The 16,755-nt window shown below is 38.9% G+C and overlaps 1 pseudogene; it reads right to left on the bottom strand.

Moving 5' to 3' along the window:
- LOC124276174 overlaps positions 1 to 16,755 on the bottom strand; it is a 56,136-nt pseudogene that overhangs the window by 18,285 nt on the left and 21,096 nt on the right.

Here is a 16,755-nt window from a genome sequence, read left to right as displayed (position 1 = left end):
GTTATTGATAGAATAAAAGTGAATTTATCTATGAATAATGTTTACACATGTTTAAAATCTGCATGTTATTATTCATGTATTCATCTATGTCTTGTGTGACCTTCCACAATGTCCCCTCATGGATATAATGGGTAAGGACATTACTTGTGTCCCCTGTGGTGATACTGACGGAATATTGTTAAAAGCTGGGTAAAACCATACTCACTCACTGTAAAATGTCTCTCAGTCAAGCATGATAAATAATCACAATATAAACAAATATCTCTCTAATAATAAACACTTACCAAATCACCTGTTGCTGTGTCACAAGAACAACATCCAACTGTTGAATAATATATCCATTAAAGTCACAATAAATCCTTGCAGACAGTTGATTGAGTCTGGTTGAAACAATATTATCCTTCACAAAATAGTCTGCCCATTCCTCAACAAGACACCTATCTCTGGACATCAATGCCTCTCTTCATAACAATCACATGGCATGCTAATCCATTGCAGGACACACCCACTTTCCCATTCACTCATGCAAAACAATACCTTTCACCTGCCAATCACACCTTTCGGCCAATCAAAATGCAGGTCTTGCACCTGGCGGCAGTAAGCTGTTCTCTAAACATGTGGCTGGTAGAGGCTTAGGCAATTAAGACAGGACATAGAATGATTCGGACAATTAGTTTATCTGGAAAATAAACATTATGGGTTCCGTATAGTTTTTCTAGGCGCGTGACACCAGGGCATGCCATGTGCTAGAGGGAGGGTGATATGATCTTCGATACCATTTTCTCTGTTTGGTTTTGAAGTTTTAGAAATTCAGGTTCATTTGACTTAAGGATTTTTGGAAATGCCATGCTTTGTTCCTTGAAGGATGAACATAATCTCTACAAGAAGGTGGAGTCAAGTTGTAGTGTCAGAATGTTGGCAGATAGAGTTACAAGACTTGATGGCATTTGTGTTTCACATAGTTTTAATTTTGAATTACTTGTTCAGTTTCATGTCAGACAAATAAAGGCAATATTACAGCATTTCATTTGCAAGACATCATCTAGCTCAAGGCTACAGTATAATTTCCAACACAGTATTGTGTTATGATATTTCATTATGGACAGACTTCAAGCTAACAGTACAAGCAGTTCCATGTGTTAATAAGTAGTCATTTACCATATATGTATAATCCTGATGGTAGAATCATGCTGATGGTGTTTGAATTTGATTTCAAATGTCATTTATTGTGGTTTTGTGATGACGATGATGAACTAATATTAAACCAGAGACCATATATATCGGTATATGGTCTGTGTGTAAACCTTATTCAAATATCAATACATTTCAGTCATTTCCTTAAAAACCTGAAACCTGTACACTATCTATAGTTTTTAACTTACTTTCCACCATTCATATACTTGTCACCATTTGTTTTACTTTCATACTCTATGGAATCTGTTTTAAAGGATAATCAAGACTGGCTATTCCCAGGCATTGGCATTGTATGTATATATGTTTGTTCATTTTCTTTATTTTGAACACAGAGACAAAATTAAACTATTTCAATACCTATTAAATTTCTGGAATTGTCAAAAATCCTGAAATGTTCCCTTATAGTTTTATGGTCCGTGCAACATCATGGATGACAGAAATACAGGTTTGGCAGTTAACCTGCATACTACACAGATGGCCATTGTATATCATACTGTAGCATCCTTGAACTTCACCAACAGTAACAACAGGCAAACAACAACCCCAGCAATCATCCCTCCATCACATACTCCTCAATCTCTTCACAGCTTTATCAGTAGCAGGAGTGATATATGATCGCCTGGTCTGTGCCCACAAAGTGACTTGTGTTAATTAGTCTAATTAGTGTGCCCGTGGTCACATGGCCAATTACCCAGTATGTACAGCAGTCTGGTAGAGCACTAACCCTGACATGCTCCTATCTAAAGACAATAAACATGTCAGGGGCCACTGTGGTATATTGGGACCATATGCTTGAGTCAGAACAAGGAGGGAACATGGAGAATGGTCAGATAAAATGAACATAACTGGAATTGGAAGATCAGAAACAAATACGATGGCAGTTTAATTGTTCGATGAGTTTGGGATTTTGTGTAATTATGAATTTAGCAATTGTTTTCTAATAACAATAATAATAATAATTGGCTTGTATAGCGCCTAGTTTCCATCATAGATGCTCAACGTTTAATAGATATAGTTTGTAGAAACAAATGGGCATAACTGGAATTGAAAGACCAGGAACAAATGTATTGGCAGTTTAATCGCTGGCTGGGTCTTGGTATTTTGTGTTACTATGACATTAGTGATTGTGTTTTAATAATAGATGTGGGTTGTAGAACATATATTTAGGAAAAAGGAATTGTCAGTGGGTGACTTTATGACCCTACAGTACAATTTAGACAATGTCATGTATGCTGTAATTACAGCAGATAAGTCGATGACAACTGCTTGGTATCAGTATCTTGTATTCCACTAGATGTAAAGGGCAAAATAACAGGAAAAGTTGTTTGAATGGATCACTGACAATCAGCAATGACACCAGGTGTTGAATTCATGACACGTTTTATGGATATCAACTTCTTTTTATTCGTTATACAGTGTTTCAGAGCTAATACTTGCTCTTTCGTCAGGTGGACTAGTAAGAATTAGCTCTGAAACATCATATAAAGAAACATGTCATGTATTCATGTTCGTCCAACTTCTAAATGCCTTTCAAGAATGACACCAGGTGTTTGCAAACAAAATACAGAATGTGAATATGACATTTTGATATCCCTTTCTCTTCTATTTGGTTATCATTTCCCATGTAAACACCAATGACAAACCACATGTATCAACATATGAAACAACATATGTGTCCTTTGTATGAGAAATCAAGAATTCTACCAATAATTTATGTCATCATAAATGACAAACAACAGAAATTACTTAACACACACATATTATTTGATTGATAGGGAGGCAACAAGTTTGAATAATACAAAAGAAACTATGCTTTATATTCATGGAATAGATTGCAACATGAAATATACATAAAATACTAGTATGTCAAACTTGATGTACATGTTGAACTACTGAAATATACACAGTATGTATGACACCTTGAAGTTTATTGTCATAGTTTACTGGAAGCAGGACAAGTGCTACCACTTTAATTTCAATTAACCGTCACATGCCAGTCTCATATTTTTTGTGAATGAAGACATACACTCTCTCTAATGATGACAGGTAGAAGTCAATTAGACAGGCATCACCCTCCCTTCAGGGCTTCTGTTGGCCCTACCCAGGGGATTACTCCCTACCCCAGGGCATAGACATATATTTAATCATAACACCCTTGCCAGGCTGCTGATCCCAGACACAGGTAACAATTGACAGGTAAGATACTGGTTAATTACAGGTGTGCCTTAATCAGCCATTGTCATCTTGTCTATCTGGAAGATGTCACATTGTGGCATGTATGTACCAGAGGCACATTACTGGCTAACAGTAGTGCTTCAGCCTTCACCTTTTAATTCCAAATCTGTTAAAATCCTTTAACACTTCCAGCAGGATAAGGACCTCAAGTGGCCATCATGGGATTTGTAGTAATACTTTAACATGCCTATGACATGTAATAATTAATTTGATATTAATTGTAGCTTACAGGTCTTACAAAGACCAGCAATGGGTTATCATGTTGTGCAGGATGATTTCCAACATTGATCATTTGGGGGTTTTCACATTTCACCATTGTGTCATGTTTAATAATCAGTACAATTATATTGATAATAGAACACTCGACACTGGTATGTGGCCATGGAGGGAATGTAAGGTAGGTACTAGTTAGTACTAGCTGTAAATAATACATAAAGCAGTGGCACATACTTGATGGATATGTCATACAATCTTTTGTTAAATTAGATAAAAGTTTGGGTTAAAGTCTACAGGTGCTTATAATAAAACATGAGAATTATTTATTGTAGATTTTGTCTGACATAATATGGTATGAGCAACCAATTCAGTAGACTAATGCTTAGTCCGTGAATATATATCATTTTGAAATAAACCCATTTGAATTGAAAAGGAGCCCTAGGGAGACCAGAGATTCAGAACCTGAGGAAATCTAGGCTTGTTTCATGTAGGGCTTTAGCATTGCAGGGAGGGCAAGGTAGTAGAAGAAATAATGTGGCTCAGGGACTGTGAGACAGACTACCAATTCAGTATTATCCAGGGATTCAACTAGATCTGCTCAGAGGCTGGTATTCAGCCCCAATCTTCAGCAAATTTCAGTACAAATTCGTATATTGGAATTATAACCTTCTATTTTCTGTTAATAGCTGATTGTGTTATATCTGATGTGATGGCTTGGTATGCTTGACTTGTATCTCACCAGTATCAGGAGCAATACAGAGGAAGAGACTTTGAGTGAGTGAGTGAGTGAGTGAGTGAGTGAGTGAGTGAGTGAGTGAGTGAGTGAGTGAGTGAGTGAGTGAGTGAGTGAGTGAGTGAGTGAGTGAGTGAGTGAGTGAGTGAGTTGGGTTTTATGCCACTTTCAGCAATATTCCAGCAATAACACGGCAGGGGCCACCAGAAATGGGCTTCACATATTGTACCCTTGTGGGGAATCGAACATGGGTCTTCAGCATGACGAATGAACACTTTAACCACTAGGACACCCCACCACCCTAAGAGACTTTAAGACAAAGTTTTGCATTATTAAATGTAATGTTGATATAAAGTTAATAGGCTTCTGAAGAACTTGTAAATATCCAAATTTTGCCCAACAAAACATTCTTCTCCCAGTTTGCTTTGTAAGTGCTGTTAATTTGGAATCCTAGGTAAATCTTACATCATGGTACACTAGCAGAAGAGGGGTTTAGTGGAATATCAACAGGGTGAATATAAGTCTTCAGCAAAATCAAGGAATCAAACTCATCTTATCCATACGCATTGCCTTACAGAAACTGGTCATATGTAACATACTTATACTTATGATTAAAATTTCTTTGTGAAGTACAAATTCTATTACTATTGGGGATTTAGTCCCAGCTGGGTTTCTCAGTGTCAGGTGCCAGCACTCAGAACATGTGAGTGAGTGAGTTAAGTTTTACGCCAGTTTTAGCAATATTCCAGCAATATCACGGCGGGGGACACACATTGTACCCATGTGGGGAATCGAACCCGGGTCCTCGGCATGACGAGCGAATGCTTTTCACCACTAGGGTACCCCACTGCCCCCGGAACATGTGAGTTCGAGTCCCATTAAGGACTCAACCCCAAAAAGTGATAGAAATTGTACTTCAATGTGAATGAATGATCCTAAATATAACATATGTTACAAATTCCTCCTGTTTGACAGAACATCAATACATGTCTTCCACATGAAGCATATTTTATAAAAATACAACACATTTGTGAGGCAATAAATTTACCCATTCATCATTATTAAAAACATTATTTTCATAAGCTGTTTCCTGAATTTAATAATAATTATTCACAAATAATGTTTGATGTTTTATGACATGCACTGATGTTTGATAGAAATGACATTCAATAGGAGCACAGGAAGTATTTAATTTAGAGTTTTACACAGGGTTAGTTTTAACAAAAAGTCTGTGTAATAGAGGTCAGCTTGAAGCTTCTGGCGACATACGTGATAGGGTATCATACAAATATTGTAATAAAATATTCAACGAAACACCATTAACATGAAGAAGTTGAACTGACTCCAATTAGTGAAACCACTTCCCATGACAGCATCCAGCTTTCATTGCGACACAAATGCAGAGAGAGGGCAAACAGTGCACTTTCCATGCATGTGGTGTTTGTGCACATGACCCATGCCACTACACAACCCACCACCCCTTTGGCACCACATAAACTCTTCCTTAACACAATCACATTATTATATTATTCAAAATTAGGGGCTAAGTTTTGTCTTTTTATACGCCTCTTTCACCAGCCTCCTGTTTGAAGATATTGTCTAGATTTTATCAGTGGTAAAATAATTTCACCAATTCTAAGTGTCTTTGTATGTGCATACGTGATAATGGCCAGTGACTTCTAGGCTCATTTTCACCTCTAATGGCTTAAAGAAGTGAAAGGTGTTCCACATGAATACATAATTTTGCAGATAACTTTCCCGAAATGTTTTGACACATTCTCCCGATATAGCATTTCCCTGTTTCAAAAACTGTGCAGGGAGATGAGGCAGAGAATTTGATGACAGATAGTGTTTTATGTCTATTTTAATATTTTAAAATGTTCCTTACAAAAGCAACAGTAACCGAATAGCTTAGTGTCAAAGCTAATCTTATGAGCAGGAATCCTGCTGCTATCAAAAACTGACTTGATGAAATGGATACATTTTTACATGTCATATTTGAAATTGTATATTTAGATTAATATCAGTTCATTTTTGCAAAAATTGTAATAGATCATCTCAGTGTCAAAAATACCCTAGTGAGTAATAATGTTGCTTCAATCAAAAACAGACATTTTGAAAGGATCACTAGTATATTTTTAGCATGTCATATTTGAAACTGTTTGTGTTGACTGACAGCAATTGTTACAATTCCATTTTCAGTTGTATCTTTGTTGTACACGTATATTGAAGATGGCTACAGTCAACTATCTGATCACTCTGGTATAGAGCTTTGTCTCGGCTTGAGTTGAGTTGGTGTGAAACAGGGTTTAATTCTTTTCTATGATGATATGCATGATAATGTGTGAGTGAGTGAGTGAGTGAGTGGAGTTCCATTGAGTGAGCCCATTTCTGGCTGAGATCATGTATATCTAGGGATAAGTGAGTGAGAAGGTGAGTGAAGAGAAAGGAGAGAGAGAAAGGGAGAGAGAGTGGGGTGGGAAGGCAAAGAGAAGGAATAGGTGGGGACGAGAGAGAGAGAGAGGGAGAGAGAGAGAGAGACAGAGAGAAAGAGAGACAGAGAGAGAGAGGGAGAGAGAGAGAGATTACATGTATTTCCCATAGTTCCTTCCAGTGCTGCCTAGGAGTGTCATGATGATGGAACCTTGAGTTCAGAATCTGCATCACCTGGTTCATGTTACTATGTATTGTTACATTATGATATGTGAGGAACTTCATGGCTCTGTTTCAAGTTCATACCTGTGTGGAAGTGCCAATTAAAGATATGTTGTGGTGTATGTTAGCAAAAAATTTAGAAACTGTGATTCTGATCTTGTACCTTTACATAAAAATAGAATTTAACACCTCAAAATAAACACATTTTCTTCTCTAAACAAACACAGAAGATTCTCACCCAAGAAGCTAAATTTGTTATCATCTAACACATTGCAACTGTCCATACTGACACTACCTGTGTTGAGACCAGAATAGATCTTCCTTTGTTTATCTTACCAATCATAAGCTATGCACAACACTCAGCGGATGCCATATGTGATACTGTCCAATTCAATGATACTGTTTTTCTAAATGCTTACAAACTGTGTGAGTTCAATAGATTGTCTGTTGATAGGCGATATCCCCACTGGTCGGGGCCAGGATGATAAGACATAAAGCAAACATTCACTGGTCAGATTCATCCATTGATCTGGCTAATGAAGCTGGACAGGTGAAATAGACTTACCTGATGGCTGACCACGCCTGATGGACACAGACTGACAGTTAACGTTGTGGATACATTGGTGGGCGAGGTGTTTTACTAACATGTCACGTAAGGGGGTGGAAGGGAATACTGGGTCAGAAAGTGGGTAGGTCTGATGGAGGGCACGATGGTGGAAGTATGTTAGAGGGGTGTGGGTGGTGTCCTGACCCCCAAGCAAAGAGGGGATATGTTAGATGGGTGTGGGTGGTGTCCTGACCCCCAAGCAAAGAGGGGATACGTTAGATGGATGTGGGTGGTGTCCTGACCCCCAAGCAAAGAGGGGATATGTTAGATGGGTGTTGGTGGTGTCCTGACCCCCAAGCAAAGAGGGGATATGTTAGATGGGTGTGGGTGGTGTCCTGACCCCCAAGCAAAGAGGGGATACGTTAGATGGATGTGGGTGGTGTCCTGACCCCCAAGCAAAGAGGGGATATGTTAGATGGGTGTGGGTGGTGTCCTGACCCCCAAGCAAAGAGGGGATATGTTAGATGGATGTGGGTGGTGTCCTGACCCCCAAGCAAAGAGGGGATATGTTAGATGGGTGTGGGTGGTGTCCTGACCCCCAAGCAAATAGGGGATGAGGGTTGAGGGTTGGGGTGGGGATATTCTAGAGGGCTGGAGGCCTGACCCTCAAAGCAAAGTGGGAATGTGGGTGTGGGTGGGATGCTGACCCCCAAGCAAAGAAGGGATATTTTAGAGGGGTGTAGTGGGGTCCTGATCCCCAAAGAGGGGATATGTTAGATGTTAGAGAGTTGTGGGTGCTGTGCTAACCCCCAAGCAAATAGGTGATATGTTAGAGGGGTGTCAGTGGTGTCCTGACCCCCCAAGCAAAGAGATGATATGTGTGCTGTATGTAAGTCCTGACTCCCAGGGAAAGATGATGAATGCTGGCTAGTAGTGTATTTGTGATCTGATTCCCTAGGAAGGAAAGAATATGTTTAAGGAGATAGCATAGGTGTGGCCTGTCCCTTGGCACAGAGTGAATTTCTTGGAGTTGTATCTGATAGCCTGACCACTAATAAAATGATACCTGTTCTTGTGCTCTGATCCCCTGTGTACAGATTGATGATGTTGTCATGATATGTTGGGGGCCTGGCCCCTGGGGAAAGAGGGGTCAGTATAGTTACCTCACTCTACCTAGGTAAAGAGGGTGCTTATTACAGGGGTGTTAACCTAACCCCCTGGCAAACAGTGGGTATGTTGGGGTAGTGTGGTGTTTGTGTAAACACCATGGGGAAAGAAGGGTATGTTAGAGGGATGTGTGTGTGGTCTGATGGAGTAGGTATGCTGAAGACCTACAGGTGATTATCTGATGGGGTAAGAAGTGTTTATGTTGATGTAGGTATGATCTGGGCAACAAGACTCCATTTCTTGGAAGGATGACATTGTCAACTTTTCTGACCCCATAAGCAAAGAGTGCATGAATGTATGATCATAAGTATTTACATAATTGGAGAAACATCTGCCATGTACCCACAACCTGTATTATACAACCCTTGCAATGACAAGTTGTTAACAATCTGGACATGGGTCAATTAGTGAGTGGGTTTTACATCACAACCAGCAATACCACAGACATGACAACAAGCTACATGATCTGGACCAGACATTGCTCCTGGGAGTTGATCTGGACCAGACATTGCTCCTGGGAGTTGATCTGGACCAGACATTGCTCCTGGGAGTTGATCTGGACCAGACATTGCTCCTGGGAGTTGATGTGGACCAGACATTGCTCCTGGGAGTTGATGTGGACCAGACATTGCTCCTGGGAGTTGATCTGGACCAGACATTGCTCCTGGGAGGACCAGACATAGCTCCTGTTGATGTGGACCAGACATTGCTCCTGGGAGTTGATCTGGACCAGACATTGCTCCTGGGAGTTGATGTGGACCAGACAAAGACATTGCTCCTGGGAGTTGATCTGGACCAGACATTGCTCCTGGGAGTTGATCTGGACCAGACATTGCTCCTGGGAGTTGATCTGGACCAGACATAGCTCCTGGGAGTTGATGTGGACCAGACATAGCTCCTGGGAGTTGATCTGGACCAGACATTGCTCCTGGGAGTTGATGTGGACCAGACATAGCTCCTGGGAGTTGATCTGGACCAGACATTGCTCCTGGGAGTTGATCTGGACCAGACATTGCTCCTGGGAGTTGATGTGGACCAGACATAGCTCCTGGGAGTTGATCTGGACCAGACATTGCTCCTGGGAGTTGATCTGGACCAGACATAGCTCCTGGGAGTTGATCTGGACCAGACATGACATGATGACAGAGCCATGACAACTTCATCATCAAGATCCCTTGGAGTCATGTGTCCTTGTACTGTCCTAACTCAATGTGGCCACCTGGACCCCAGTTATGATCACATGTGTGACAACCATGATACACTGATGACTAATGGCCCCTAGAATCTCCAAGGACTACAACATATAGAGATGATATCTGCCGTGAGGACAGTGATCTGAGAGTGGTTTAGCATTGTTTAACACTAATCAGCAACATTCCGGTAGGTAACGAAGTGTGGACACAGCAAACCAGTGGCTGAAAGCATGAACAACAACCTATGCAGTCAGGGTCCAATGTCATGCAAACAGCCAAGTCACAGGCACTGACATTCAGATCTCAGATTGAAATAATGATTTGTTCTGGGTAGGTGAAATGGTGATTGAGGTTGGGTTCAAGATTATTGCACTTGTGTAGTGACATGTATGCATGTGCATGTGTTTGTGTGCCTTTTTTGTGTGTGTGTGTGTGTGTGCATGTTTATGTGTGTGTCTGTTGGTCCAGATCTGTCCAAATTAATATTGTTTTTATCATGCTAACCTACAGAAATAACAGGCCATAGTTTTAACATAAATACCCCACTCAGACACGGTCTTTGTTTTATCCCCTTAATGCTGAGGGTAAGGCAGGGTAACAACAAGCATCATCTTTAAACAGTTTAGGTAAAGTATGGCATGGCCGGGGTTGAACCACAGACATGATGCCCACTGTTCTATCCATGACACCAAGGAGGCGGTCTGCTCTGGTGACAAATAAGGTGTGTTGGGGGCTAGTCACACCTGGAATCCCAACAGGGACTGAGGACACTGATCTAAGAGCATCAAATGTTGTCCTCACATGATGTACAGGCGACAAGATGGATTGCCTGAACTACATGAAAGACTAGACACTGGCACTCCTTTCACTGGGGATTAGACTGCCATCCTACGATATCTACAATTTTTATAGATATTTGAGTAACTTGAGCTATATATCACACAAAGATGTTTTTCTTGTCCTTTAAATCATCATTGTTTTTTTTGTTTTTGAAATACTATACCTATTTGAAATACATGTATGAAAAGGAAGATCTGAGTTTAGATCACATACACAAAGAGTCTCGTCATCTTGATTAGATGTGGGTGGAGATTCAGGCTAAGGTTGCATGGAAGTTTGTGAGTTTATGAATAGTTGTGTAGAATGTAGTACGTTGAAATAACACATAGTGAAAGGATGAACCTGTTACGGTGGCCTACTGCTGTGAGATGGAAGGATGATGAAAGGAATATGAAAAGTTGTGATGAAAGACCATGGGGTAGTTAGCCAACCTACATGTGTGTGAGCAGGTATGGAGCATGTCAAGGATGACACGGGGTCGTGGGAGACCTGGGAAACAGGATGTTCAGATGAAAATATATTTGTATGTACCCCTTCTGTGTGTAGACGTATCCTGATGGATGAACGCACTTCAGGAATAAAGCCTTCAACATCATTAGGCTTGAGCTTGAGGTGTTTACTGACCATGATCATTCAAACTTTGGTGTTCCTTCCCAGATAGCATTCAGACGTTGGCCCAATGTTGGCAAAACCATTGCCAACATTAGGCCAACGTCTGAATGCTATCTGGGTTGTATTGTGGTGGTTTCACCACAGTATAACATACAGAGGATCAACAAACATAATTGTAACCTTAATGTGGTCTATTAGATAGAGTGTCTGTCTGACTACAGACCAAGGTCTTTGGTTTGATCTCTGGATGTGTCCTACCAATGATATTAAAAGATGGTACTTATTGTAACATTGTTTGCAGCTTAGCATTAAAGGGATAAAGAGTGACTTGGCTCAGACTGTGTCTGAGAGGCTTATGCATGTTAAACTGCAGTATGGTATCTCAGTGGACATTAGTGGTGACTAGTACAGTTACCCCACACACATATATACTAATGATACTATGGTTTAATCTGCAGCACCTGACTATATTGTAAGTGCACTGTCTACATCTTAGCTGAATAACTACTCTCCCCTAAGACCCTCAAGCACCTCCCTCCTCGCACACACCACACACACACACACACGCACACCGATGAATTTAACTATTCTAGGTTTGTATGTAGTAAAAAGTTATGTTATCACCTCAGACATCACTGTTCAGCACCTGTGAAGTTCCGGGTTAGAATTGATCTTCAGTAACCCATGCTTGTCATAAGAGGCGACTAACGGGATCAGGTGGTCAGGCTCGCTGACTTGGTTGACACATGTCATAGTATCCCAATTCCACAGAATGATGATCATGATGTTGATCACTGGATTGTCTGGTCCAGACTCGACTATTTACAGACAGCAGCACTGTGGCACTAAACACCAAACAAACTGTTCAGCTGAGTGTGATCAGTCCATATACCCAGGCAGTGCCAGCACATGTGTTACACATAGCACTCTGTGGATGGTATGTGGGAGTGAGTGAGTTTAGTTTTACACCACTTTTAGCAATATTCCAGCGATAACACAGCAGGGGACACTGGAAATCTGCTTCACATATTGTACCAATGTGGGGAATCAAACCCAGGTCTTCAGCGTGACGAATGAACACTTTAACCACTAGGCTACCCCACCACCCCACATAGTATGTGTCCCCATTGAGATGAGAGGTTATCAGGGCACTGATGGAGTGAGTCACCAGGTACTGGGACATGGGGGTACGAGTTTCAATACCTAAAAATGGGGAAACTCAATCCACAAACATAAACACAACTAGCGCTTATTGTATCACGATCATCTCAATGAGTCATCCACAATCACACAATGAAATGTTATTCTAAGACCAAATTTTGATTAGGAATTTTATTCATTGAATAAGAACCAATTATATTGCTGGTCAGACTGAATGGTATATTTCACAATAAGAGTCGCAGAGTACGGAGACCTACTGCTGGGTGTAAAAACGTGTCCATTAATTTCCTTCCTGCACTTGCTGTCTGGGTTCTACGCTCAGCCCAACCAGCTATGAATACAGTTCCTGGATCTGTACACAATATACACCTCAAAGATTTAGTATTGATTGTGTAGGATCATGGAGTAGATTTCAAGGAGACTTCACACAAAGGGAAGAATTTTAAGAGCAGGCTTTCAGCTTTCAAGAACTCTCGATCTGAATATTGCAATGGAGGATTATTCCTGAACAGCGTTCAAATATTTCACGCCCTCCAGCTATCACAAATTGAAATTGGACATACGTATGTGAGGCTCCAGATATGATGTGTTATCGGACTCTGTTTTCAAAGAGAGGATTATTTGTAAGAGTGAAATACATGACAGAGCAATCTGATATCTGATCTGGTAATACTTCACCAACATGATCTGCATTAAATTTGATTAACATCAGAACAATATACTGAAGTGTTTATGGAACATGTTTAGTGTGCTGTGGAATCAAACTGTTTACTTTAAGATATGAGGACAATGTTCAAACATACCCTAATTTATGAACACCTGGTGTTATCTATGAGTTTTAGTGTTTCTTACATTTAATTTTCACTGTTATTTTGCCTTTACACCCAGTGGAATCAACACTGTATTTCTCTGGCATAGGCATTTATGGCATTATAAACTGATTTGGCACAAAATACCAAAATGTATAGTTATTTTGCTGATATCAAACCATTGTGTGTTATACATTTAACTGATTTGACACCAAATCCTGATATCAAACCATTGTGTGTTATACATTTAACTGATTTGACACCAAATCCTGATATCACTCCATGGTTTGTTATAAAACTGATTTGACACATAATGCCAATATATTCAATTACATTGTTGATATCAGAATATAGTTGGTTATAAACCTGATTTGAAACATAATGCCAACATGTTCAGTTATGTTGTTTATTTTCAAACCATTGTTAGTTGTATTACTGATTTAACACATGCTCCCTATGTGTTAAATTTGTTGGTAACACAAAACCATTTTTGTTATAAAGCTAATCTGACACACAATGGTATGTCATAAAATCAATATGTTTTGTTATATCCATCATATTAATTAATCCTGTATGAAAAATACCAACAAAAAGTAATCAATATTCCACACAAAATCTTTCACGAAAATTAATCTCACTGAAAAGTGACTATAAACTTGACTAAAAAACATGTGAAACTGCATTCATTATTATCTAAATAGTAATCTTGCCAGTGAAAATAGGTGATGCATTAACTCATTAAATCAGAGTAACGCATAACTTTCCCATCCATCGACACCCTCTCAGTTTAGCATCATTGAAGAGTCAGTGTAATCGTAAACAAATCCCCCCTCTTCCAAACCCCCACCCTTCCATACAAATCACACAGGCATATTACTATCGTCTGCGGCAATGTAATTCCTTACAGGTGACAAGTCAGACTTGGGAAACTTTATTTTCAATAGGTACGTCTCTCGTGAATCAATGACTCGTACGACTCCTTTGTGGAGGAAGGTTTGTAAGGTACAAGTTACACTTGCAGGCCTTAGAGTAAGTGCCGTGGTATGTCTCATACACACGGACAAATTTACCATCTATACAACGTATCAATAAACCACTTCTGATTTCTATTATAATATTCAAATTTCCAGACAGTTATCTCCACGTTTTCACAATAGTGTATGAGAGTTTCAGTGTTTCCATTTACATAACACTGAACCCTGAAATGTTAATGGAACATTTTAACTGGATAAACCACCTTCCCAGGTGTATTTATCACAATCAAAGCATTCTTAAAGGGACATTGCTTTTCGTGTCTACAATGATACTTTCCCTGGCTTTGTGTTCTGGTCTTTGCTAGGTAAGCTCAGGGGTGGTATTTGGTGAGTGGGCAGAAAGTAGCATTCAAACATTCAAGTACAACTTATATCGAGTTACAAAACTACCTTTAGTTAGTTGGTACCATGTGTGGTTGTGTCATTTGACAGCCATTTTGAACCATATCTCATAATAGTAAATAGTTATATTATATATCACAAAATTATTATTATATTATTTTTCTGTATTTTTGAAATGGTAAAATGTAATTTGATGTAATATTCTTTCATGATAACAATAGTCGAAGGAACATACCATATCTGAGACATTTATGAGTTTAATACAATTTGGAATTATATAAGATAATATATAAAGATATAAGATATTTTCTGCTCAAATTACAATTTAATGTGGAGTTGATTGAATAGTCCAAACAAAGATGCTAGCATGTTAATTTATTTATCTTTCTTCTCATAGTATTACAGACTTGAAGGAATTATCTTAAACTAAATGTTCAATAGTTTTCACAAATTACATGCTTCCAGTTCATGACAAATATGATGGAAGCATATACAAATGTTAAACATATTTAGAACTTACCTGAAATGAAATAGCCGAGACCTCAGAACTAATTATCCACTTCGAACCACAGCCAATCTCTGAAAGCAAAACGACATAGGTAAACCAGCCTGAAATTTCACATTAAAGTCAAGCAAAATTAATTGTTGGTGCTCCATGTACACTATAACAGGTCTAATGGCCAGACCCTTCCCTCTTCATGCCTGACGTCCTAGGCTCTCAAGGCATTACTATAACTCATAATGAAAGGATTATATCACAAACGCTCCCTCACGGCCTTGCTACCTACTATAGCATTTGCTACTGAATTGTCACAAACAAAGCATGCTACATTAACACATTGGATTTATTATACTGGGAGAAAGCAGAGTCTTGTCTACTCTGTGGGGACATTGTAGGTATAAATAAGCTGGCTGCTTAATGTTCTAAGTAGACCTGTATTGTCATGTAAGTTACCTCTGTACACAAATGTTTGTAAGTATTTGCCGAAAGTCTTCATGGTCTGATTAACTGTATAGCATCACATGTAGTTTATCATGATGAATACACTGTAGTATTCAAAAGTTGCAGATACAGCCACATGATAATTAATAGGATTTGTGAACAGTCTGTATTTATTGATATTGACATTTAAGATGTCCCATCAGTAAAAGATAAATCAAGAATGACTTAAGTATCATACGATATCTATCTATATATATATATGATATAAATGTGATAATATAATATATTATGATCGCTCTTATCCTTTACTGACCAAATATCATTTAAATAGTTGTATTTTTTATAGTATATATTAAAAAATGAACATAATGTCAAACTTCATGAGGTAATGATCTATAGCCAATACTTGTTTAATGGATATTTTTAAAATGAATTTCTCAGATTAGGTTAAAAGTGAAATAGTTCAGTTATAACTTCCGATTGAAGTGGTTTGTAAATGCTTTTCATGCTGTTAAATCATTTTAAGTGCAACTCAGTATTTAGAGGAAGACATGCTCACCTTTCCACAAACACCTGATGTGTCATTATTATGGTCTATTTATGCTCAATGGAATCTGTTTCAGCTGATAATTGAGGCTGATTATTCTCTCATGAAGTTTTATTATTTTCTTTCAAGATTAGATTTTGTTAATGTGCCTGAATTAAATAGGCAAAAATGTATCAATTTTAATCAAATTTACTCCTAATTACCACAAAGTGTGTCTTCAAATACATTTTATAATGATTTCTCACCATAGTGTGAAAATTATGCTGTGAAAATGGTGATGTGTGAATATCATATTTCACAGTGGTTACGCCCTTACCTGTGTGAATGCTATATCCCTGTAAATACTGAATATGGAAAATATCATTCAGCGAATTCCAAAACCTCAGAATCTATGGCAGCAAGTTATCTGCTCCTTGTATCCTGATTGTATTGATGTGACAGTTAACAGAACTAATTAGGACATGACAGACACGTGGGTGATACAGCCCCACATGTACAGAAGTAGCCTGATACTTGCCGCTAATTTG

Source organism: Haliotis rubra, unplaced genomic scaffold (assembly GCF_003918875.1).
Source record: "Haliotis rubra isolate DU_JTF1 unplaced genomic scaffold, ASM391887v1 Scf1, whole genome shotgun sequence".
NCBI lineage: Eukaryota > Metazoa > Mollusca > Gastropoda > Lepetellida > Haliotidae > Haliotis > Haliotis rubra.
Note: the sequence above shows the minus strand (reverse complement) of the source record. Positions and strands in the feature narration are given on the sequence as shown.